At 39.2% G+C, this 19,153-nt stretch overlaps 1 long non-coding RNA gene across 3 annotated transcripts; it reads left to right on the top strand.

The window, feature by feature from the left end:
* Positions 1-15,606: 15,606 nt before the first annotated feature.
* LOC131222941 (uncharacterized) lies at positions 15,607-17,753 on the top strand. Of its 3 annotated transcripts, XR_009160238.1 has the most exons (4): positions 15,607-15,751; positions 16,622-16,713; positions 16,828-16,927; positions 17,267-17,753. It is a non-coding gene; the product is annotated as an uncharacterized LOC131222941 (long non-coding RNA). The 3 variants fall into 3 exon arrangements; XR_009160239.1 differs by lacking the exon at positions 16,622-16,713; XR_009160237.1 differs by lacking the exon at positions 15,607-15,751 and having other exon boundaries at positions 16,452-16,713.
* The last annotated feature ends 1,400 nt before the right edge of the window (positions 17,754-19,153 follow it).

Here is a 19,153-nt window from a genome sequence, read left to right as displayed (position 1 = left end):
TCTTTTTTAGGCTTATGCCCTAAAATGATATGAAAAAATTGGATGGACGGTGTGGATAAGATCCACATATCACGGTGGCCACTCAAAACTCCTGCCCGTTCTAAGCTGAATAAGGGCGGGGTAGGACTCAATCCGCGTCCGTTTAAAATATATATTGCCAACGGCGGCCCCGCGTTCAATATTCACACCTGGCTTGCCTGACAAGTCATCTTCATGGTGGGGTCCAGCTAATACGAGGATTAGATCTGCCTCAGGCAGTGTAAGAGGACCCATTTTATAAACACGTGGGGAAGAGATTGGACAGCCCCACCCGTACCATCTGGGCGCAAGTTGGGTACTACCCCGATCAGGCTGAAGGAAGTGGATTGGCTGGTGTAGCCTTACAGCGGTTGTATTGACGTTAGCAACTTGTGTGTGTCTAATCATGAGGTATGTGTTGTATTTAGATTGTTGATCCATTCGGCGAGCTCGTCTTAAGCTTGAGATTAAAAATAAGACATATAACTATCAAGTGGAACACACTGCAAGAACCAGTAGTGGACTGAACGTTTCCATTTAAATCCTTTTTGAGGTAATAGAAATTTTGGATCAATATGAAATTTGTTTTTCCTATTAATTCAGGTCTTTGTGACCTTATGGATAGATTGGATGTAAAATAAATGCTACGGTGAGCCTGTTTAACGGTGAAAATCATTATCTCCACTGCTATTTATTGTGTGGTGCAGATGATCTTTGAATATGGTTATTTTTTGGATAATGCTTTAAAATGATCTCTAAAAATAGTTGAACGGCGTAGATATAATAAATACATCACTATTGGGCCATGTAACTTTGATCTCCTTTAAGCCGTTGGTACAACTCGGAGCTCGAGGAGCGTCAGTCCTCGAGGAGGAAAGAAATGGGATTGCACACCGGTAAGTACGCTGCTACAGCGTACCGAGGAAACTCTACGGTGAAGCGGATTGGCTGGTGTACCACACACCAGCTAGCTATATAGCTGATGTATTGACGTGGGCAAGTACTGAGGGTCACATCATGAGTTATGTGCTCTATCCAAACTGTCCATCCATTTTTTAAACACGTCGGCTTGGGCTTAAAAATAAAGAAGATCTAAAGATCAAGTGGACCAAACTGTAAAAAGCCATGGGAATTGGACGTTTACCCCCCGGAAGTTTACGATTAATATGAAATTTTCTTTTCCTTTTCATCCAGGTATTTTTGACCTTGTTAAATTTTGATGAATATGGATAAACAGATACAACAGGGTGGCCCCACAGGAGCCCTTGTGGGTCGGCTTATTGTCCGACCACCGGGATTGGGACGCAATTCATTGGTGTTGGTGGCTGATGGGGATGCAACTTAGATCCAGTTATGTGAGTGAAGCCCTGACCGTGGGCCTACCTGGATGCATTCTTTATATATCTACACTGTCTGTCCATTTGGCCGATCATTTCAGTGCACAGGGATAAAAAAATGAAATAAATTCAAATCTCAAGTGGACCACACCATAAAAAACGTTAGTCATTGAAAGCCCACCATTAAAAACTTCCTAAGGTCCATTGTAATAATATTTATTTGCCATTCAACCTGCTGATAAGGTAACATACACCTAGATGGAGGGAAAAATGCAAATATCAATTTTATCTAAAACTTTCGTGTGGCCCTCAAAAAGTTCTTAAAGATCAATTTCCATTGTTTCTTGCCATGTGTTGGGCTTAAGATTTTGATCTACTTCATTTTTGGGCTCACGCTGTTAAATGAGCAGACAAAACAAATATATGAAATAAATTTAATTACTATGCAAACATCAAGATAGGCCCCACATTGAGGTCCCACTTGCATTGCTAAATGTGACACAATTAGCCACGACCTGGATTAAGCGACTTTGATGTGTATATTGTGTGTCCACACCATCTATTTGTTTTTCCACACCTGCATGAAATCATATCTAAATCTCTAATGGACCATCTTAGAAGAAATAGTGGTGATTGAACATTCCGCATTAAAAACTTCTTAAAGCCCTTGATAATGTTTTCATAATGTTTATTTGCCATCTAACTTATTGTTAAGGTCACACAGACATGTATGAAGGGAAAAGAAAAACGCATATGAGCTTGATCTAAAACATTTGTGGCCTATGAGAAGTTTTAAATAGTTAGTTACCATTGTTTCCTACTATATTATGGTTCACCTAAGATTTAGATCTACGTGATTTTTTAGCTCATGCCTTAAAATTGATCTAGCAAATAGGATGGACATCATGGATGTACGATACATACATTAAGGTGGGCTCTACCATAAGGCTGCACCATGTTGGGAGATCTCTGACTGGAGGCGACGTGATGTATATGCCTTATATCCATGTTGTTAATTTATCCATTTTGAAAAATCATTTTAGACCATGATGTGTGTGTGTGTAAGCAAATTCAAAATTCAAGTGGACCATAATACAAAAAGTAATTCTACATGCGACAAAAGTTTTAGATCAGGCTGATATTTGTACGCTCTCTTCATCAGTCTTTGTGACCCTATCAACATGTTGGATATCAAATAAACATTCTGATGGTGTGCATAGAGGTGTACACGAGTTGAGCCGAGCCGAGCTTTGCCCAGCTCGTGCTCGAGACCCGGTTCATGCTCGGCTCGACTCGGCCTTCGAGCTCGGAACAGCAGCTCGTGCTTAGCTCGTCCGAGTTCGAGCCAAGTTAGAGCAGATTTTGAGCCGAGTTTGAGCAAAGTTTTCGAGTCGAGTTCAAGTTCAAGTATTCGAGCCTGTTTTGAGTTTGAGTTTTCGAGCCGAGTCCCATGTGTGTGGGATTAGTAAATTACCCAATTAATTAATCAATTAATCAATTCATACAACAACAAGGCTTGGGCTTATCGGACTAGCTTAAGGCAACTGGAATGACAGAGCAGTGGCAGCCGGCAAGGGCGACTGAGCAGTGGCTGGCAAAGCTGCAGAGGCGACCGAGCAGTGGCAAGGCCGCAGGGGCAACCGACTGGGCAAGTTGTAGTGGCAGGGTCGCAGGGGCGACCAGACTGACCGAGAGGGAGGAAGACGGGCCCTGCGTCAGTGCGGCCATGCAAGTAAGGAAGGATGAGGGAGAGAGTAGAGAGAGAAAGAGAGGCTCACCGACTGGACTGACAGAGAGGGAGGAAGAGAGATCGTGCGTCGGTGCGGCCGTGCGATTAAGGGAGGACGAGGGAGAGAGTAGAGAGAGAGAGAGATGGAGGAGCTTCTTGTCGAATCATATAGATCTATACGGTTCATACGATCTCTAAGGCCAAAATATATAAGGGGCCTAACTTCCAAATCAATCTGACCATCGGATGGGCCACACTAGTCAGATCTGAAAGTGTTTAATAAGAAAAGCTTATATTTTATACAAGTGTTGGTATCACTTAACGTAGAAGTTCGAGATGATCCATCGATGTATATGTGGTTAGATCCACACTATTCATCCAATGTATAAAGGTAAATTGTGACAAGACCTCGAGAATTTGGATGATCCAATCATCTGGTGAGCTACCCCGATCAATCATTTGGCATTCAATTTCAAAATCTTAAAAAGAACATAATTGATCATTTAGGGCTTGGCTACTTAGAATGTTAATTAAAGGTGGGCTCTACCGTGAAATATAGCCGGATGAATAATAATGTTGTGGATATAATTGATACGATTTCTGAATTCAAATCAATTTGATCATCTTATGGATTCTTCATTAGTAGACTCAGCTGAGTAAATTCAACGTGTCTCATTATTCATTAGAATTAAAATAAATTATTTGTGACGGTTTGATTGATTGATGTACTGATTGGAGTATTTTGTTATGATATTGTATCCTACGGTAAATCGCATGCTAATCTATACCAAATTGCATGAATTATGATGATTGTACATTAAATTCACATATAAATGTTCTGATCAAGATTAGTAACTATGGTGGTTATAAAAATGATGCATTCATATATCATCCATCATTCATTATATTTACATTGCATGGTCAATCCTAAGAGTCATCCTTAGAAGAAATGTCGATCATAGTAGAGCATTACCAGATGCGGGTTATGCCCAAGCCTATCTAAAGGTGAAAGCGTACCTAATGGGTGGATGTGGGTTGACAATATCTAACTCAAATAGATGGACGATAATCTCATTTAATGCATTTATACATCATTTACATCTATATCATTGTGCATACTTTATTTCTATTATATCTTAATTTCAATATGCATGAATAATGCTTAGTTTTCTCACTAAGTCTGGCTAGCTAAGATGGAAAACCTTACAGATAAGCAATTAACTGATGAGTTGGCATAATAATAAGAAGTTGTGATTGAATTGGTGTACGACACACGTGAGACGTGTTAATACCTATTAGAAGAGGAATTGAACGTATTTGAACTGTTTTTAATTATTTAATTAGAATTTATTTGTTAGGATGATCTGATTTATATATAATAAATGATGGTATTAGTAGAGGATTTTAAACATTTAATTGATTTTATTTAATTGAATTGTTTTAGATATCTAGCAAGTATTCATTAGTAAGTTGTATTAAATTATTAATGATGTCTAATTTATATTGGTAATATTTATGAATTTTGAAAATATATAGATGTTGGTGTTTAAATTATTTTGTATGAATGATTGTAAATAAATTTAATCGGAATGTTAAAATGAATATTAATTTTACATCAGAATAATTGTATAAATAAATAAAGTTACTACACCTTGTATAAAAGTTATAACTTGAAATTTCAATATAAGGATTCACACTCAATACTCAAATTCCTGAGCATGACATTAGCTATCAAAATGGATGGGCGGTGTGGATGTATGTCACATTCATCATAGTGGCTCCACAGCTGTGGATCCACCGACCCCGGATCCACACCCAAACCGCGCTCGACAAGATATTCGATGAGGTCATGACATTGCAAATTTGATTGGTCAATGGTCAGTCCCCACATGACGTCTTCCGACTGGACAGAATGATTTTTTAAACTTTTTTTTTTGGCACACGCACACACCTCCGCACACACTCACGTTGAAGTGGGATTTCACCACCAATGGATACTCGAACCATTGACCGCATGTTGAAACTCATGAGAGTCTACCAATGCTGCAAGAGTAAGGATCCGAACGATTTTTAAACCTGCTTTCTGTCGCCATCTCTGAAAATATCACGTGCCTTGATCAAAATCATCACACCAGAGCCTTGCCGTGTTGGATGAGCCTGGCTTCACCCACGCTCTGGGCCTGAAAGGATCAGGCCCCCCTATAGGAAAGGAATGAGCGGTTTGGATTTTAGAAAGACCGCGAATGGTCCATATTCAAAGGATACACGTGTGATCCGTCTGATGACTTGATCTGCCCGTTGCTGGCTCATTTAGATTCCGGGGTATCTGGGTCACCCGACGGAGGGATGCGGATTTCCTGCTAAAGCCTTTCCCGCACCTGGATGCTAGGTAGGGGCTACAGTGATGCTTGAGAGAAATCCACCCCGGCCCATTCATCCATTTTGTGAGATCATTATAGCATATGAAAGAAAAAATGAGGCGGATCCAAATCTCAGGTGAGCCACACGAGATGGAAAATTGGGAAAAGAAATTACTACCGTTGAAACTTTCCTGAGCTCGACGTTGATGTTTTTATGCCATTCACCGTTTATTAGATCATTCCAACGTAGTGAAAACATCATAAATTTAAACTGATATGAAACTTTTCTATCTTTTGAAATGCTTCAAAGGTAGTCATTAAATCTCCACTGTTTCCTCTCAGGTGGCTCACTTTGCTTGTGGATCACCTTATTTTTGGTCTCATGTCTTAAAATGAACTCACAAACGGATGGACCATCACGGTGGGCCCCACTAACATCTAAGGGCAGGAACTTAATGCTAAAGGCCTTCAATTTCGACAGGAAATCCGCGTCTCCCTCCCCTTATGCAATCGCTCATGGCTAACGTGCTCCACTCTGCCATTAACCCTTGAGAATCACGTGGTGGACCCCACGGTGAGATCATCCTTTGCTAGTGTTCATTCCACTCACGTGGAGAGTGGTAGACATCCGCAAGTGGGCACACGTTCAATTATAAAACACGTGTGAAATCTGAGCTTTCCATAAAATAGAAATAATGCCTTTTACCTTCCCTCTAAAAATGAGGCAAATTACACTCTGGGTGAGCCACAGTATAAAAAATGAATGGACGGTTATGATTTTTTTCGAGCCAGTTTTTTGTTTTGTTATGCTGTGGCGCCTGATTTAAGCCAGAAGATCTCGACAGTGTATCTGACCCACACACGTGTTTCAACTTTCTGAGTGTACCTGCATGTGGAATTAACGCCACTCTCTAATGGCCACCCACGCGTTGCCATTAGAGAGTGGCGTTCTGGATCACAGACGGTCCTGCCTTCGCTCCATCCATCATGGGGCCCACCATTTGGACGGTTAGGATGGGCGTGCATGTCTTGCACGTGGATCATGGATCACGAGCCCACTGCAGATGCCGCCAAGGACATCACGTGGGGAGCGGATTCAGTGTTACCCGGATAACACCTTATTGGGTGTGACCCTTGCCGTGGGCCCACCTTAATAATGTGTTGTATATCCACGCCTTCCATCCATTTTCCAGTTCATTTTAAGACGTGCTTCCAAAAATTAAGCAGATTTCCAAATCTCAAGTGGACCACACATAAGAAACAGTGGTTACTTATTAAACGCCCACCATTAAAAGCTACCTAGGGCCCACAGTAATGCCCACCGGAATGTTTCTTTTCCATCCAACCCGTTGATAAGATTTACCAAAACTGGATGAAGAGAAAATATAAAGATCAGCTTGATCTAAAACTTCAGTAGTCCACAAAAACTTTTAATGGTCATTCACCACTGTTTCGGTGGCATGGTCCACCTGAGATTTGAATCTTCTTAAATTTTGGGATCAAGTCTTAAAATGAGATGGAAAAACGGATGAACAGCATGGATACACAAAAAATACATCAAAGTGACCCCACACAGTAAGGTTAACCACCATTGAGGTGTTACTCGAGTAACACTAAATCTGCTCCCCATGACATGGCCCATCTCCTCTTCTGTTATACATCCTATACCTCATTATTGCTTCCTTTACCTCCAAACTGTCCACAAATTTCGCCTTATGTCTTCCCCAATCTTCCACGCACATTTCCTAGCCTTCTTAAAGGAGATTCTTGTTGCATGATTGAATATTTCTCTCAATCTACTATTGTCCACAACATTTATCCTTTCATCAAGGATGCTACCAAGGCTTCTCAATCTGACCTGCATCTGAAGGAAATTTTAGAAATTTTAACAAAACTCCAGCACTTTGGGGATCAATACTTCAAGGCATGCTTGGAAGCCCAAAAATATGCCGATCTGATGGAGTGCTATGTTGTTCATGCGGAATAGGATGAAGGAATACCGACATCAAGTTGACCTTGATGGTAGAGATTATCCATCTTGACACTAAGTTAGTCCCCTCACATAAGATGACCATTATGAGTAACACAGGTATGTCCAATGTTGGTTTCATGAGGTGTAGACATAATAGATATCCATGTTTTTCATGGTTTTCAATGGATCTGGCCCCAAGAACAACCTGAAGATAATAATATTATATTTTTAAACATGATTAACCATATAGATATTTAAGATCATACTTTAGTGCGGATATGTGTGAATGGTTGCTTGATGAGAAATTTGTCAATGTTGCTCGCCTAATCGAAAGTCTCTTCCCATTCTATTCTAGTTGGAGGAGATGAAATTCTACGTTGTATGCTTGGTAGGGCCCGAGATTAACACAAACCGTCAACTAAAATGACCCACGTCCACGTGTGTGAAGGGAGGTAGAAATTACATTGCGCCGCCCCCGCCCCGCCCCGCCCCCCTCCCCCCCTTACAAGTGACACCCAAGGGGTATGTTGAGGGTGTTAAGGGTGGTTGAAATTACATTGCGGGCCCCCCCCCCCCCCCCCCTTACAAGTGACGCCCAATGGGTATGTTGAGGGTGTCTCTACTTATGGGAGCTACTCCCTACAGTAAGATCTTATATAAGGAGTCCAGGGTTTTAGGGGTGTACATCATATGGTATTCTGCCACCCTACAACTTTGTACCCTATAGTTAGTGAAGTTCATTAAACTGCCTCATTCATATATACATTTATCATCTAATCTCCCAGCCATCATGACCATCCATCATTGATTTAAATCCCATAATGATCAAGCGGTGGACTATCATATGTAGGCTATTAGGTCATCATTAAATTTGATAAAATATTTTGATGTTTGAAAAACTTTATAAAGTTTATTTTAAGTACTTGATAATTCTCTGGTCTAATAGATATAGCCATAAAGTAGTCCCATGGTAAACCTAGTGGATCCCATATTAGCCTACTATGTAATGGTCTCATAAAGTGAGCTAATTAGGTTTCTTGATCAAGATCACCTCTCTCACAAATCCTCGAGTGTTAAGGATCTAAGCACCTGTCATGCACTATCAAGTCCAAAATCACATAATCATATTCCACATTACTAGTCTCCTAAATTAATGAATTGAGCTTCGAAACTTTCAATGTGTCACTACCAAAAAAATGACCGTTATGGTTTTCCCGACAGCTTTTAGCTGTCGGAGTCACCGACGTCTTTTAGCTGTCAGCAAATCACAATAAACCGTCGGCTAAACAAGAATTTTGGTGGATATTCAATCACTACTGTGGCAATGTCAATTACCTAATCTCTCTCTCTCTCTCTCTCTCTCTCTCTCTCTCTCTCTCTCTCTCTCTCTCTATTGAAGCTCTTTTTTGTTAAAACCCTCGAAACCCCTTTCCTCTCTCTCTCTCTCTCTCTCTCTCTCTCTCTCTCTCTCTCTATTTCTGTCTCGTTGTATGGTAGCTGGTTCGGATAAATCACCGATTTGATGACATTGATGTTCCTTTCCTCATATATTCTCGATTTGTAGGTTTTTTATGGCTGATGTTGTAGATTTGATGTTCGTTTGTTCATATTTTGTTGATTTCTAGGGTTTTGATAGCTGATTTGGAGGATTTGATGTTCTCATTTGGAGTGAAATGATTTACAATTAATTAATCAATTCAGACAACAGCAGGGCTTGGGCTTACCAGACTGGCTTGGGGCGACAAGACTAACAAAGAAGTGGCAGCTGGTAGGGGCGACTAAGTAGTGGCTAGCAAGGCTGCAGGGGCGACCGAGCAGTGGCAAGGCCGCAGGGGCGACCGACTGGGCAAGTTGCAATGGTAGGGCCGCAGGGGTGACCAGACTGACAGAGAGGGAGGAAGACGGACCGTGCGTCGGTGCGGCCTGCGGGTAAGGAAGGATGAGGGAAAGAGAGAGAGAGGCTCGCCGATCGGACTGACAGAGAGGGAAGAAGAGAGGTCGTACGTCGGTGCGATCGTGCGGGTAAGGGAGGATGAGGGAGAGAGTAGAGAGAGAGAGAGATGGAGGAGCTTCTGGTCGAATCATATTAGATCTATATGGTTCATACGATCCCTAAGGCCAAAATATATAATGGCCTTAACTTCCAAATCAATCTAACCATCAGATGAGCCACACTAGTCAGATCTAAAAGTGTTTAATAATGAAAGCTTATATTTTGTGCAAGTGTTGGTATCACTTAATGTAGAAGTTCGAGATAATCCATCGATGTATGTGTGGTTAGATCCATACTATTCATCCAATGTATAGAGGTAAATTATGATAAGACTTTGAGAATCTGGATGATCCAATCATCCGGTGGACTACCCCGATCAATCATTTGACATTCAATTTCAGAATTTTAAAAAGAACAAAAAAATGTAAATTTTGATAATTGAATTTAATGAACATAATTGATCATTTAAGGCTTAGCCACTTAGGATGTTAATCAAAGGTGGGCTTTAGCATGTAATATAGTATGATGAATAACAATGTTGTAGATATAATTGATACGATTTCTGAATTCAAATCAATTTGATCATCTTATGGATTCTTCATTAGTAGACTCAGCTGAGCAAATTCAACGTGTCTCATTATTCATTGGAATTAAAATAAATTGTTTGTGACGGTTTGATTGATTATGTACTGATTGGAGTGTTTTGTTATGATATTGTATCCTACGGTAAATCACATGCTAATCTGTGCCAAATTGCATGAATTATGATAATTGTACATTAAATTCATATATGAATGTTCTGATCAAGATAAGTAACTATGGTGGTTATAAAAATGATACATTCATATATCATCCATCATTTATTATATTTACATTGCATGGTCGATTCTAGGGGTCATTCTTGGAAGAAATGTCAATCCTGGTTGAGCGTTACCAGATGTGGGTTATGCCTAAGCCTATCTAAAGGTGGAAGCTTACCCAACGGGTGGATGCGGGTTGACAATATCTAACTCAAACAGATGGACAATCATCTCATTTAATGCATTCATACATCATTTGCATTTATATCATTGTACATACTCTTTTCCTATTATATCTTAATTTCAATAAGCATGAATAATGCTTAGATTTCTCACTAAGTTTGGCCAGCTAAAAATTTTATTGATGAAAAACCTTACAGATAAGTAATTAACTGATGAGTTAGCGTAATAATAAGAAGTTGTGATTGAATCGGTGCACGACACACGTGAGACGTGGTAATACCTATCAGAAGAGGAATTAAACGCATTTGGACCGTTTCTAATTATTTAATTAGAATTTATTTGATAGGATGATCTGATTTATATATAATGAATGATGGTATTAGTAGTAGAATTTTAAGTATTTAATTGATTTTATTTAATTGAATTGTTTTAAGTATGTAGCAAGTATTCATTGGTAAGTTGTATTAAATTATTAATGATGTCTAACTTATATTAATAATGTTTATGAATTTTGAAAATAGACAAATGTTGGTGTTTAAATTATTCTGTGTGAATGATTGTAAATGAATTTAATTGAAATGTAAAAATGAATATTAATTTTACAACGGAACAATTATATAAATAAAAAAAAGTTAGTACACTTCAATATAAGGATTCACACTCTATACTAAAATTCCTGAGCATGACATTAGCTATCAAAATAGATGGGCGGTGTTGATGTATATCACATTCATCGTAGTGGCTCCATAGCTGTGGATCCACCGACCCCGGATCCACACCCAAACCGCGCTCGACAAGATATTCGATGAGGTCATGACATTGCAAATTTGATTGGTCAATGGTCAATTCCCACGTGACGTATTCCGACTTGACAGAATGATTTTTAAACTTTTTTTTTTTGTTTTTTTTTTCACACGCACATACACTCACGCTGTAGGTAATTTCACAGCCAATGGATACTCGAACCCTTCACCACGTGTCGAAACTCATGAGAGTCTACCACCGGAGCAAGAGTAAGGATCCGGACGATTTTTAAACCTGCTTTAAATTATCACGTGCCTCGATCAAAATCATCACACCAGAGCCTTGCCGCGTTGGATGAGCCTCGCTTCACCCACGCTCTGGGCCTGAAAGGATCAGGCCCCTCTGTAGGAAAGGAATGAGCGGTTTGGATTTTAGAAAGACCGCGAATGGTCCATATTCAAAGCATACACGTGTGATCCGTCTGATGACTTGATCTGCCCGTTGCTGACTCATTTAGAGTCCGGGGTATCTGGGTCACCCCGGCGTCAGACGGAGGGACGCGGATTTCTGCTAAAGCCCTTCCCGCACTTGGATGCTAGGTAGGGGCTACAGTAATGTTTGTGAGAAATCCACCCCATTCATCTATTTTGTGAGATCATTTTAATATGTGAAGAAAAAATGAGGTGGATCCAAATCTCAAGTGGACCACACGAGATGGAAAATTGGGAAAAGAAATTACTACCGTTGAAACTTTCCTGGGCTCGACGTTGATGTTTATATGCCATTCACCGTTTATCAGATCATTCCAACGTAGTGAAAACGTCGTAGATTTAGACTGATATGAAACTTTTCTACCTTTAGAAATGCTTCAAAGGTGGTCATTAAATCCCTACTGTTTTCTCTCACGTGGCTCACTTGGCTTGTGGATCACCTTATTTTTGGTCTCATGTCTTAAAATAAACTTGCAAATGTATGGACCGGCACAGTGGGCCCCACTAACATCCAAGGGCAAGAACTTAATGCTAAAGGCCTTCAATTTCGACAGGAAATCCGCGTCTCCCTCCCCTTATGCAACCGCTCATGGCTAACGTGCTCCACTTTGCCATTAACCCTTGAGATTCACGTGGTAGACCCCACGGTGAGATCATCCTTTGCTAGTGTTCATTCCACTCACGTGGAGAGTGGTAGCCATCCGCAAGTGGGCGCACGTTCAATTATAAAAATTTTAAAACACGTGTGAAATCTGAACTTTCCATAAAATAGAAATAATGCCTTTTATCTTCCCTCTAAAAATGAGGCAAATTACACTTTGGGTGAGCCACAGTATAAAAAATGAAAGGACGGTTATGATTTTTTTCGAGCCAATTTTTTGTTTTGTTATGCTGTGGCCCACCTGATCTGTGAAATGGCCTGATTTAAGCCAGAGGATCTCGACAGTGTATCTGACCACACACGTGTTTCAACTTTCTGAGTGTTCCTGCATGTGGAATTAGCGAACCTCGCACTAAGAATTCTCGCGAAATTTAGGAAAAGCCATGATTTAACAATTCACAGAACTGTGGCCACCCACGCGTTGCCATTAGAGAGTGGCGTTCTGGATCACAGACGGTCATGCCTTCGCTCCATCCATCATGGGGCCCACCATTTGGACGGTTAGGATAGGCGTGCATGTGTTGCACGTGGATCATGGATCACGAGCCCAGTGCAGATGCCGCCAAGGACATCACGTGGGGAGCGGATTCAGTGTTACCCGGATAACACCTGATTGGGTGTGACCCTTGCCGTGGGCCCACCTTAATAATGTGTTGTGTATCCACGCCTTCCATCCATTTTCCAGTTCATTTTAAGACGTGGTTCCAAAAACTAAGCAGATTTCCAAATCTCAAGTGGACCACACATAAGAAACAGTGGTTAATTATTAAACGCCCACCATTAAAAGCTACCTAGGGCCCACAGTAATGCCCACCGGAATGTTTCTTTTCCATCCAACCCGTTGATAAGATTAACCAAAACTGGATGAAGAGAAAATATAAAGATCAGCTTGATCTAAAACTTCAGTGGTCCACAAAAACTTTTAATGGTCATTCACCACTGTTTCAGTGGCGTGGTCCACTGAGATTTGAATCTTCTTAAATTTTGGGATCAAGTCTTAAAATGAGATGGAAAAACGGATGAACAGCATGGATACACAAAAAATACATCAAAGTGGCCCCACACAGTAAGGGTAACCACCATTGAGGTGTTACTCGAGTAACACTAAATCTGCTTCCCATGACATGGCCCATCTTCTCTTCTGTTATGCATCTTATACCTCATTATTGCTTCCTTTGCTTCCAAACTGTCCACAAATTCGGCCTCATATCTTCCCCGATTGCACATTTCCTAACCTTCTTAAAGGAGATTCTCCTTGCATGATTGAATATTTCTCTCAATCTACTATTGTCCACAACGTTTATCCTTTCATCAGGGATGCTACCAAGGCTTCTCAATCTAACTCACATCTGAAGGAAATTTTAGAGATTTTAACAAAATTGCAGCACTTTAGGGATCAATACTTCAAGGCATGCTTGAAAGCCCAAAAACATGCCGATCTGATGGAGTGCTATGTTGTTCATGCGGAATAGGATGAAGGAATACTGACATCAAATTGACATTGATGGTAGAGATTGTCCATCTTGACACTAAGTTAGTCCCCTCACATAAGATGACCATTATGAGTAACGCAGGTATGTCCAATGTTGGTTTCATGAGGTGTAGACATAATAAATATCCATGTTTTTCATAGTTTTCAATGGATCTAGCCCCAAGAACAACCTGAAGATAATAATATTATATTTTTAAACATGATTAACCATATAGATGGGGTTTAAGATCATACTTTAGCGCGGATATGTGTGAATGGTTGCTTGATGAGAAATTTGTCAATGTTGCTCGCCTAATCGAAAGTCTCTTCCCATTCTATTCTAGTTGGAGGAGATGAAATTCTACATTGTATGCTTGGTAGGGCCCGAGATCAACACAAACCGTCAACTAAAATGACCCACGTCCACGCGTGTGAAGGGAGGTAGAAATTACATGCCTCTCTCTCTCTCTCTCTCTCTCTCTCTCTCTCTCTACAAGTGACGCCCAAGGGGTATGTTGAGGGTTTCTCTACTTATGGGAGCTACTCCCTACAATAAGATCTTATATAAGGAGTCCAGGGTTATAGGGGTGTACATCATATGGTATTCTACCACCCTACAACTTTGTACCCTATAGTTAGTGAAGTTCATTAAACTGCCTCATTCATATATACATTTATCATCTAATCTCCCAGCCATCATGACCATCCATCATTGATTTAAATCCCATGATGATCAAGTGGTGGACTATCATATGTAGGCTATTAGGTCATCATTAAATTTGATAAAATATTTTGATGTTTGAAAAACTACCAAGTTTGTTTTAATTACTTGATAATTCCCTGGTCTAATAGATATAGCCATAAAGTAGTCTCATGGTAAACCTAGTGGATCCCATATTAGCCTACTATGTGATGGCCTCATAAAGTGAGCTAATTAGGTTTCTTGATGAAGATCACCTCTCTCACAAATCCTCATGTGTTAAGGATCTAATCACCTTTCTTGCACTATCAACTCCAAAATCACATAATCATATTTCACATTACTAGTCTCCTAAATTAATTAAGCTTCGAACCTTTCAATATGTGTCACTACCAAAGTTGATAATCATATTCCACATTACTAGTCTCCTAAATTAATTGAGCTTCGAACCTTTCAATATGTGTCACTACCAAAGTTGGTGATTGTGTTATGGTTTTACCGACAGCTTTTAGCTGTCGGAGTCACCGACGTCTTTTAGCTGTCAGCAAATCACAATAAACCGTCGGCTAAATAAGAATTTTGGTGGACGTTCAATCGCTACTGTGACAATGTCAATTACCTAATGTGTCCTCAACATCTCCCCCCCCTCCTCTCTCAATTAAAGCTCTTTTTTGTTAAAACCCTTGAAACCCCTTTCCTCTCTCTCTCTCTCTCTCTCTCTCTCTCTCTCTCTCTCTCCAGATCTCTATTTCTGTCTCGTTTTATGGTTGCTGGTTGGGATATAATCACTGATTTGTTGAGATTGATGTTCCTTTCCTCATATATTCTCGATTTGTAGGTTTTTTATGGCTGATGTTGTGGATTTGATGTTCGTTTGTTCATATTTTGTTGATTTCTAGGGTTCTGATAGCCGATTTGGAGGATTTGATGTTCTCATTTGGAGTGAAATGATTTACTATTAGAAGCTAAAACTTATGGAGAGATTCAATGATTTACAATTAGAAGTTGCAGCTTATGGAGAGATCTCTTTGGTGAAATGTCTTGTGGCTACATGAAGTGATGTTACCATCCTATTTGTCAACATTGCTCGGGCATATTGTAAGCTCACTTTAATTTTTTGTTTTTCAATTCATTAATGAGCCTCTTGCACTTTAATTTTTTGTTTTTCAATTCATTACTGAGCCTCTCGCCTTGCTTTTAATCTGTAGGCAACAATCATCATCGAAAAGAGCAGTCTTATTGTTGCTTCCCAGTGTTTGAAGAAGGAAATCTTATGTTAGCTTGAAAGCCGGGTATATCTTTACTACTATTCCTACATGCTAATGATAATTGTAGTTTTTAGGGTATGTTTGTGGTTCATTTTAGGTTGACGTTCAAGGGTGTTGGTTCTTCTGTAATTTTATTTGGATGAATATGATTTTTCTGTAGTTTTATTTGGATGAATATGCTACCTGTAATATCTATGCTCATAAATGAAAGAAACCCCACTCCTTGCAAACCAGATCCAGCTTTCTTCCTTCATCTTTGTTTCCACTCAACAACAAAGAGAAATGTATGACAGGGATATTAGATGAGAGGGTGGAAAGCTTTGCATCTTGGGCCTATCAACATGGTCTCTTATGTATCTATCAGGAACACTCAGTCCCTCACAATCTCTTGAACACTATCTACAGGCAGAGATTTTCCTCAAACCAACACATTATCTTTTTGCAATCCTCCATCAAAAACCTTTGAATCCATATCTTTTTACTGAACAATCCTAGTGTTCAGATGCTATTATAGTTTCATATAATCACAAAGATGATCTTGATATGTGATTAAGCAGGGATGTTTACTTGTTTTGCTTCTTGTTTTACAGTTAGCTTGTCATAAAAAATAAACTAGATACCATTTAATTAGTTGGACTTATTTTGTTTTCTGTTTGAATGAGTTTGTAAACCCCAAGAGAATTAGTTATTTATTTATTTATTTATGTTTATGCAATTAAGAAACAGACAACTATTTGGGATGCTAGGACAAGGAAGTAATGCTGCAAATGATTTGTTTGATTGATTGCTTGTGTGTATTTAGTAGGTTTAGTTGGCTAATTTTTACTCGTCTATTTATCAGTCTCTTTCTTTATATTTGGCAGTTTTTTAGTTATAAATATTATTTTGTACCAGTCCGTGAGAACTGTATTGGAAAATCTTGGGAACCATGAAGTATAGGTGCTTCTTAATTGATCTGCTGGCTTCATGTTCCTGCCACATCTGTTGTAAGACATACAACAACTAATACATTCCTGAATACCATTATGGTTCTCTATATATGCTCATAATCTAACATTTTCTATTGTCTTTCTTCTAACAATCTTGTGCCTTTTGGTCAGGTACAGGGGACATTGTGACATTTTACCTTGATCAGGCTGCATTTGCATCTTGAGGGGATTAAAGATGGTCAACAGATGGTATCTTTTAAAGCTTCTCCTGGTTTAAGATAATGATGTGATTGCCTGTAGTGTGTGTGAGTGATCCAGGGTTCAATCTCTAGTAGTGTTGCCTTACAAAAAAGAAAAAAAATTGGTGATATGATTGTGTGTGCCAATATCTCCCACCACCTACAAATGGTAGGTGTGAATCTTGATATGTATTCTAAAACTGATTTATGAAAGTTCAGGTTGTGAAAATGCTGCTAGATTCCTGCCAAACATCTTTAAATGTTGAGAGATAGTAAGCTCACTAGTCTTGGTGAAATAATGCCCATATCTTTATAGGATTTTTGCTGACTCTGTACTGAACTAACTGTTGCATTGACTTTTCAAATGTCAGCTTTGAAATCTGCAAACAATGGGTTGAAAGGAATGATGAAAACTGTGAAGATTCGGGACAGAGATGCATGATCTCCCCTTACTCTTTTCTCAGTTTCCATGTTTGTTAGCTTTAAAGCCTTGTAATAAGGACGAGTCACTTAAATTAAATTGCGAATTTCAGTAAGTGTTTGTATCTGTGTGAATGATGCTCATGGATTCAACTAGTTTTAAAGATCTATCTGCTAATTACACAATATACTATTAAAAAGTTGTTTTATATTGTAATCTTTTACAATATACAATTAAAATGAAATGATTTATTTTATTATTTAAAATATTTGTGTGGCATTGGTCGGTTATGACTTTTAAAAGGACTCTCTAGCACCTTGTATTTTTCAGACAGGGATTCACTCATCAGTGTCCAAGTTACGTAGCTCTTGTGCTGCTTTTGGCTCAAGGCCATTTCAGGAGCAGACATGATAATTTGTGATTTTGGAATTTCTACTCTTAGAAGTATTTCAAACAAAAATAATAATAATAAAAGGAATAAAAACAGTGTGATAATTGGAAAGAAAGAGCCATTTCATATCACATGAGCATTATTTCATCATTTTTGGAAATTCTACTGAGAGTGGAAATCCCAAAATAATTAATTATTTTTCTCATGGCCTGAGCCAAATGCAATTTAGGTTCTCTTTCACGGTTAAGATCCTAAATTGACCTAGTCCTTTTTCTTTTTGGTCTCAACCTATAGAAAAATGGGCATGTGGCGTTTTAATCATGATGTTCTAAAAAGAATCACTTTGATGGATTTGATAATGTAGAACCCACAAGATGTGATGATGGATCTGATGGATCTGAGCAACAAAATCCAAGAGTCTCTTGGAAGAAGCTACATATTGTACTCAATGACATTAACGAGGAAGAACTTCGGGTGGTAATATGATATACAATAATTTAGGATACTATCTTCAGCCAGCTTGTATTGTGTGGAATTTCCTTTTTATTTCCTGGCGTTTGTGATCAAATGCCTATGGATTCTATAATGCTGATTTCTCTTTATTTTGTTATGGTTCTCTTCTTTTAACATCTCAAAGAGCTTGATGCTTTGGAAGTGAACATGGGAACGGAGACAGTCTGAGGGCATGCCGGTGTATCTTCAACCTAGTAAGAAACCAGATTTGGATGCTGAATTCAATTTTCCTTGGGTACCATCAGTTCATGCAGTGGGGCCCAACAGACAGAATGCCCATGTAAATTCATTTGTCAAAAAGAAACCACTATATCAATGCCCTAGCCAAGAAATCATGATCCAGTAATCACGTGAGCTCCAATTTGTGGAAAACAATTTCTAACCCATCCACCTGTTTCCAATGTTGGGGCACACATGCCGAATGGACCAGATTTATTTTTGGGAGAACTTGTAGAAGGTCAGACCAACCTAATGGATGGATTGGGTTGTCTCAAACTATTTATTTGTAATTGGGAATTTTGTATATGGTTGAGGCTCTTCTCTTTAACATTATGTTATTGGATCCAGACCAGCTTATCTATAAAGAAAATAGAGGCTTGCCTTTATGAATCCCAAGGCAGACTTGTGTTTACTCTCAAGTAAGCATTCAACAACTCATTAAAGTGAGACTTGGCCACTTGATTAGCTGTGTGGCAAGTTATAACTTATAACTTTCAAGAATATTACTTAATTTACTTTCAAAGATTTTTTGCTAGAGACACCAGCGCTGCTCTGCATATATTCTTATGCCTTGGTCCATATCCTACCATTAAACACTTGGGGCATATTTGGATAGTGGGGAAAAAAGGAACAAAAAAAGAAAGAAAAAAATGAAGAAAGGTACATGTTATCGGGACATTGGAATATTGGGACATCAAACGACTTTCTTGGGCG

Source organism: Magnolia sinica, chromosome 13 (genome assembly GCF_029962835.1).
Source record: "Magnolia sinica isolate HGM2019 chromosome 13, MsV1, whole genome shotgun sequence".
In the NCBI taxonomy this organism is placed as follows: domain Eukaryota; kingdom Viridiplantae; phylum Streptophyta; class Magnoliopsida; order Magnoliales; family Magnoliaceae; genus Magnolia; species Magnolia sinica.
This window is presented reverse-complemented; position numbering and strand designations above follow the sequence as displayed.